Source organism: Gossypium arboreum, chromosome 2, assembly GCF_025698485.1.
Source record: "Gossypium arboreum isolate Shixiya-1 chromosome 2, ASM2569848v2, whole genome shotgun sequence".
In the NCBI taxonomy this organism is placed as follows: Eukaryota; Viridiplantae; Streptophyta; class Magnoliopsida; order Malvales; family Malvaceae; genus Gossypium; species Gossypium arboreum.
In genome coordinates this window covers 11,494,405-11,501,898 of record NC_069071.1, presented here as the reverse complement: position 1 = coordinate 11,501,898, position 7,494 = coordinate 11,494,405, and the positions used below count along the sequence as shown (strand labels likewise).

At 40.1% G+C, this 7,494-nt stretch overlaps 1 long non-coding RNA gene across 1 annotated transcript; it reads right to left on the bottom strand.

The window, feature by feature from the left end:
• Positions 1 to 4,188: 4,188 nt before the first annotated feature.
• LOC128285487 (uncharacterized) lies at positions 4,189 to 5,896 on the bottom strand. Its single transcript, XR_008275941.1, has 3 exons — positions 5,819 to 5,896; positions 5,661 to 5,704; positions 4,189 to 4,398 (listed from the first exon to the last, which is right to left on the bottom strand). It is a non-coding gene; the product is annotated as an uncharacterized LOC128285487 (long non-coding RNA).
• Between the last annotated feature and the right edge of the window lie 1,598 nt (positions 5,897 to 7,494).

The window sequence follows — 7,494 nt, the reverse complement described above, 5'->3', positions numbered from 1 at the left end:
GGTTAAGACCCAAGGCAATTGTGCTAGTGGCTACATCCGGCTAAGACCGAAGGCATTCGTGCGAGTCATTCTATCCGGCTAAGACCAAGGCATTTGTGCAAATCGTGATATCCGGGTTAAGTCCCGTGAGGCCTTGGTGCGGGTTACCATAACCGGGCTATGTCCCCCGGCGATTGATCGAGTAGCGACATCCGGTTAAACTCGAAGGTATGTGATTTGAAAATTATAAGCTTGCTGGAAAATTTCAGCTAATGCACTTGTGAAATTTCCCAATGACAAGGTAAGTGCGTGTGTGTGTGCTTGCGGCGCTAGGAGTAAGCGTGTGAATACCCACTCCTATGATGGAACGAGTTATCGGCCTTAATGAAGCCGTTATTTGTGTATGAACATAAGAGTTGGGATGGTGAAGTAAGTATGATTATGTGAATGTGCATTAATGAAATGATGCATTTAACTATGTGAATGTATTGCTGTAATTAGAGTTGATTATATTCCTTGAGACTTACTAAGCATAAAAATGCTTACTCCGCTTTGGCTCTCGTTTTCTAGATTTCGCTCGATAGCAATCGGATTCGGATCGTTGAAGTCGAAGTCATCCACACTATCAAGCCCCCATTTTGGTATAAATTCTTGGTTGAACTTGAAATGGCATGTATAGGACTACCCCTTGTTGGTTTAAATATGTTATGATGTATATGTGTACGGCCATGCGAAAATGGCTCGTAATAGTGAAGTATCAACTTAAACTATTTGCGGTTTGTATATATATATATGGTGTCATGATGTGACTATGAATTGGAAATGGGAATGTTGGTCACATGATCAGCCATTGGCATGGTTAAAATGATCATATGTGGACCTATGTAAGGCAAGACTAGTTGGTTCATGGAGACTACAAAATAGGTAAGACCTACCTTAAAAACAGATGCTGCCAGCTGCAGTAACGTGAATGTGAAAAATCACCAAAATTTGTAGGAATGGTATTAAATAGTGAATCAGCTATGTAAATGAACATTGATGAGTCTATTTTCATATGGAAGAAACGAAATGGTCATAGGAGTTACATGTTAAGAGATATTAAAGCTATTGTGAGACAGGGCCAGAACGGTTTCTGGGTTCCCTGTCGCAACTTTAAAAATTTACTATAAATTATCCAGAAAGAATTAGGAGACATAACTTATATGTACAGATTCCATTTTGAGTCTAGTTTCATTAGAAACAAACGGCACCAGCATTAAAGCCCTGTACAGAGAGATATTCAAGTTATACCGCGCGAAGGTCAGAGCAGTCTATCCCTGTAACATGGGTGACTTTAACTAATAAACTGTACCAATTGGCCCGACCAAAAATTCTAGAAATAAATCCATGGATGGATATATGAGTCTAAATTCAGGTAAAATTTACGAAACCAGTTTCCGAGTTTTGAAACTCGAGATATGATTTTTAAGACGACAGTGACGCAGTTTTTCCAGCCTGACTGGAAATGTCCAATGGATGGGCAAAACAAGTGAACTTGGCTTGCTAACCCCTCGTGTCCGACACCGGCGATGGTCTCGGGTTCGGGGTGTTACAAGTTTTGGTTGGAGAACAACATTAGGGTCTTTGATGAGCTATCATGCCCACCTGAAGAGTGCAAGAAGTGTGTAGTGTCACTTTTGCGAGACTCGGCCAACCAATGGTGGAATACTCTCGTGTCGATCATGCCGAGAGAGTGGATAATGTGGGAATTCTTTCAGGAAGAGTTCTGAAGGAAGTACATTAGCCAATGGTTCATCAACCAAAAGAGGAAAGAATTTCATAAACTGAAGCAAGATCGTATGACAATGATGAAGTATGAGCGTGAGTTTGTGAGACTTAGCAAGTATGCACGGAGTGCATATCCACGGAAGCCACAATGTGTAAAAGGTTTGAAGATGGATTGAACGAAGACATTCGTCTATTAGTTGGCATTTTAGAGTTAAAGGAGTTTGTAGTACTTGTTGAGAGAGCTTGCAAGGCCGAAGAATTGACCAAAGAGAAGAGAAGAGCCGACATTGAGTTTCATGACTTAGAGAAAAGATATATGGGGAAATCACACCAGACCTCATCCAAGAGATCGAGAGAGTTTTCTACTCGATCAAATGCGTCAGTAGAATTTTTGAGCAGAAACAAGAGCAAGCAGTATGTAATGTCTAAAGCTCAAACCACTTCTATTGCAAGTGTTGGTAGTGCTCGACCAAATAGACCAAAATGTTCACAGTCCGGTAAACGTCATTTAGGTGAGTGTTGAGGTAATGAAAGAGGCTGCTTTAAATGTGGGTCATTGGACCATTTTATTCGTAGTTGTCCCGAGATGGTTGAGAAAGATAAGGATCAAAGTGTGAGATCGAGTAATGCTCATTCAAGGGGTAGACCACATAAGAACCCGAAAAGTGAGGCTAGCAGTAGAGGTGCACCTAAAGATGCTGCTATGAGTTTCAAGGGTAGAGCACCTGCAAGGACTTATCCTATACGTGCCCATGAAGAAGTAGAGTCTCCCGATGTGATTACGGGTACGTTTTCTATCCATGATATATCTGTTGTTGCTTTGATTGTCCTAGGGTCTACCCATTCCTATATCTATATGAAATTGATACCCCACATGAATATGCTAGTTGAACCCACTGAATTTGTGGTGAAAGTTTCCAACCCTTTAGGCAAGCATGTATCAGTTGACCAAGTATGTAGAAATTGTCCTTTGACGATTAGAGGTCATTATTTTTCGGCTAACCTCATGTTATTGCCGTTTGGTGATTTTTATGTAATCCTTGGAATGGATTGGTTGACTTCTCATAGTGTTGTAGTGGACTGTGGGAGAAAAGTTATTGAGTTGAAGTGTGAAAGCGGGCTTGTTCTTCAGGTTGAACCAGGTAAAACGGATAACTTACCTGTGGTGATATCGTCTATGTCGACAGTAAGATATTTGAGGAAAGGGTATGAAGCTTACCTCACTTTTGTATTGAATACTCAAGCATCTAAATTGAAGATCAAGTTAGTACCAGTTGTATGTGAGTTCTCAGATGTGTTTCCGGAGGAATTACCCGGATTGCCTCCAGTAAGGGAGGTTGAATTTGGGATTGAGTTAGTCCCCGATATAGCACCCATCTTGATTGATCCATATTGGATGGCTCCAATGAAGTTAAAAGAATTGAAAGTCCAGTTACAAGAGTTAACGGATAAAGGTTTTGCGAGACCGAGCTATTCTCCGTGGGGTGCTCTGATACTCTTTTTGAGAAAGAAAGACTGGTCGATGAGGTTATGTATAGACTTCAGACAACTCAACAAAGTGACAGTGAAGAACAAGTATCCCTTTCCAAGGATTGATGATTTGTTTGACCAATTGAAAGGAGCCACCATGTTTTCCAAGATAGACTCGAGGTCCGGTTATTACCATCTTAGAGTAAAGGAGCAAGATGTACCAAAAACTACGTTTAGGACAAGGTATGGGCATTACGAGTTCCTTGTCATGCCCTTCGGTTTAACAAATGCCTTTGCGATATTTATGGACTTGATGAACTGCATTTTAGCTGTATTTGGATAAGTTTGCAGTGGTCTTTATCAATGATATATTGATTTATTCTCGAGATGCGACTGAACACGCGAAGCACTTGAGAACTGTTTTGCAAACGTTGAGGGATAAGTAGCTGTATGCCAAGTTAAGTAAAAGTGAGTTCCGATAGGTCGGATTCTTAGGACACATCGTGTCGGGTGTTGAAATTAGAGTTGACCCTAACAAGATATCAGCCATTATTGAGTGGAAATTACCGGGAAATGTGTCAGAGATTAGAAGCTTTTTGGGCCTAGCGGGCTACTTGTAACACCCCAAACCCGGCCCAGACGTTATGGCCGAATCTGACGTGCCACATTGGAGTTGAAAACCCACGTTCCGTTTTAGTGTTTTAAAACCATATATTTTGTTGAGTTAACAAAGTGTATGGAAGTTGGGCACCAGGTAGGTATCCGAGACAGAGGAGGTGAGCCATGAAGGCTACTTAAGTACCAAGCTCTTTGATTGGATCCAATCCTAGACATGCCCACAACCATAGCCACACTTTGTTATATCGAGTTTAAGTTTGTTTAAGTGGACGTCTTTGATAAATCGATTAATCATGGTGTTGTGATATTTTGAAATCAAATATTGTTTTGAAATCACGTTCTAAGTCTAGCCCATTTTGAATAATTATCAACCAATTTTAAAGTTATTGAAAATAAAATAATCCCGAAAAGAAATGAAAGAAAAGTTAAAAATGGCCTTATTACAAACCAAAAATAAATAATAAAGGAAATTTAATGAAAACCAACGCTTATTTAAAAGCCCAAAGACGATCACCGTGGCCACTCTAAATCCCCTCCGGCCCAAGTCCCCACATCAAGGCTCACCTGCAAGGTTAAGGAAAGGGGGTGAGTTTGGAAACTCATGTGCAACAAGCCCCTTTCGAGCCCAAAACAATAAGCACTGTTGGGTCTAAGCCCAAATCCAATCTCAAACATATCTTGGGCCATAGCCCTTTTCATATTTCATATTTCATAACACTGGGCGAAGCCTTTTCAAGTTTCATATTCTTGGGCGAAGCCTTTCTTCAGAAATGCAGTATGGCCCATAGGCCCATTTTATAACACATGTAATGTCAAATGAAAGAATGCAACCCATTTGGGAGACTACTCAACCCACCATCCGCTACTCTCCACCTGTACCAACCAACACACCATGTGGGATTAACTCGACCCACCCGCCATAACTCTCCTTTGGCGGCATAGTGCTTTATCATATATCTTGGAGGCCTAGCCTCTTTTAATAAGCAGGGCAAAAGCCCTTTTAATAAGCGGGGCATAAGCCCTTTAATAAGCGGGCATAAGCCCTTTAATAAGCTGGGCATAAGCCCTTTTGATAATGGGGCATAAGCCCTTTTGATAAGCAGGGCATAAGCCCTTTAATAAGCGGGGCATAAGCCCTTATGCACTTCCTCCATCCATATAAATTCCCAACCCAATGCATTTATGAACATCTCATGTGCATATCATACATATCATGTGCATATCATACATGTCATGTGCATATCATACATATCATGTTTATCAAAATCCCATGCATTAAGATCATACATAAACCCTAGGGGTATAATGGTCATTTTTACCTAGGGGCAAAACGGTCATTTTCATGTTATAAGGGTAATCTTGTAATTTTACCAAAAATTAGGGTTCCCATGTTCATTAACGGTTACTAACAATTCATGGGTGCAAACAGTGATTCTGGCCCATTTTTTAGCGAAATCGAGTTATTGGGCCTAAAACCCCTAATGGCCCTACTTAGCCGATTTTGTCATCTAGTCCTATTCAGCCTATATTCCATAACGGTTTTATCAGTCTCTATGCGCAATTTAACAAGTTTCCATATTCTACCAATTTTACTCAAATGGGCCCGAATGCCCATCGGGCCCTGTTTCAGCCCTTCGAGGCCCAACTTACCGTGAATGCCAAGAATCACGCTCTTACCTTTTCCAACCTTCCCGATCATCATCTCAACGAATCTAACTGACTAATGAGCGTTCGCTTGCTCACAAGTCCTCGAAATGCTAGAGTTTTGGCATTTCGGCTTTTCGGCATTTATCGCTTTAAGCTATGAAAAAGGGTTCGTTACACACCTGATTTGCGATATTCCTTGACGAGATCTCCTATGCGATTTCTCCTATAATCAACCACTTATAGATTAGACCATGTTAATATTAAACCAAATCGAAAACTACCTATTATCATCACTTACACATTCGGCCACCATCCCCAATGGCCCTTGGGTTCATACCTTTACCGAAGTTGATGACTAGATTTAGTCACTCCGATGATCCAAGCTTTTCACACACTCCTCGATCGGTAGCCTTTAATCCTCACTAGCACCAACAAACCAAATAACACCAAAAACCCTTTTAGCCTTAGTCGACAGAGGGGTTTTCAGCTTTTCTTAAACCACAAGATACAAATGGAAAAAAGGTTCGAATACTTACCAAGAGATCTACTCATTGAAGAACGTTCCAAATACCTTCCTACCCCATATCCGTTGTGAATCCAACTTAAGCGTGCGTGAAAATAGATCTAAATATTAATTCCCAAATCACTAAAATATGAAGCTTTGGCTTTTCAAAGAAATATTAATCTAAGCTATTACGAGGTTAGTACACACATTACGGGTTGAAGTTGAAACGTTTCCATAATCAATCACCTACAATAACCACCACCATCACTCAAACTTAACTATTCCAATATCAATATATGTAAATCCTAAGCACATCAGTCATACGGAACATAAGGGCATATTCATCATTTTACCATACAGGGGTATTTTGGTAGTTTTACAAATTGAGGGTATTGCGGTAATTTCACAACCCAAGGGTATTTTAGTAATTTTGAAAATCGAGGGTAAAATAGTAATTCTGTAAATCAAGGGTAAAACAGTAATTCTATAAATCGAGGGTAAAATGGTAATTATTCAAATCGAGGGTAAAACAAGAATTACGTAAATCGAGGTAAAACGATAATTATGTAAATCGAGGTAAAATGGTAATTATGTAAATTAGGGGTAAAACGGTAATTCTATAAATCAAGGGTAAAATAGTAATTACGTATGGCGAGGGTAAAATGGTAATTACGTAAATCGAGGGTAAAACCGGTAATTTTACAAATCGAGGGTAAAACGGTAATTCTATAAATCGAGGGTAAAACAGTAATTCTGTAAATCAAGGGTAAAACAATAATTCTGTAAACTGAGGGTAAAATGGTAATTCTGTAAATCGAGGGTAAAATAGTAATTCTGTAAACTGAGGGTAAAACGGTAATTCTATAAATCGTGGGTAAAACGGTAATTTTACAAATTGAGGGTAAAACGATAATTCTATAAATCGAGGGTAAAACGGTAATTTTACAAATCGAGGGTAAAATAGTAATTCTATAAACTGAGGGTAAAACGGTAATTCTGTAAATCGGGAGTACTTTGGTAATTTTACAAGTCGAGGGCATTTCAGTAATTGGTAAACTAAAGTATTCTAAACATGGATAACAATACGAATGGGCCTAAAGCCTATTCTCGGCCCAAATGGGCCCACACGCTCGTGTGGCCCTTTTAGCCCAAACCTAGCCACAAATATTAGATTCACCTAGCCTAGCCCAATATTTACTACACAATCAAACAACTTATCCAATTGGGCTTGTAGGCCCATTAGGCCCACATGACCCCTTTCGACCCATCGCGGCCCGAAGTAGCCATCCTCTGACTAGAGTAGCGAGAAAATACACACGATAGGAGGCTGGAGTTAATCCACGCTCCGAGCACTCTTAATGACGCCAACCCAAACGAAAGCACGCCATACAATGAAAGGATCGACCAAGAAAGGTGCCTTTATTCTCCTCATGGTTCCCTCTATTTAAAGCCAGCTTTGTATCCACTCTTATGTTAGCTTCCCGATGTGGGATCCCTCCAACATTAGA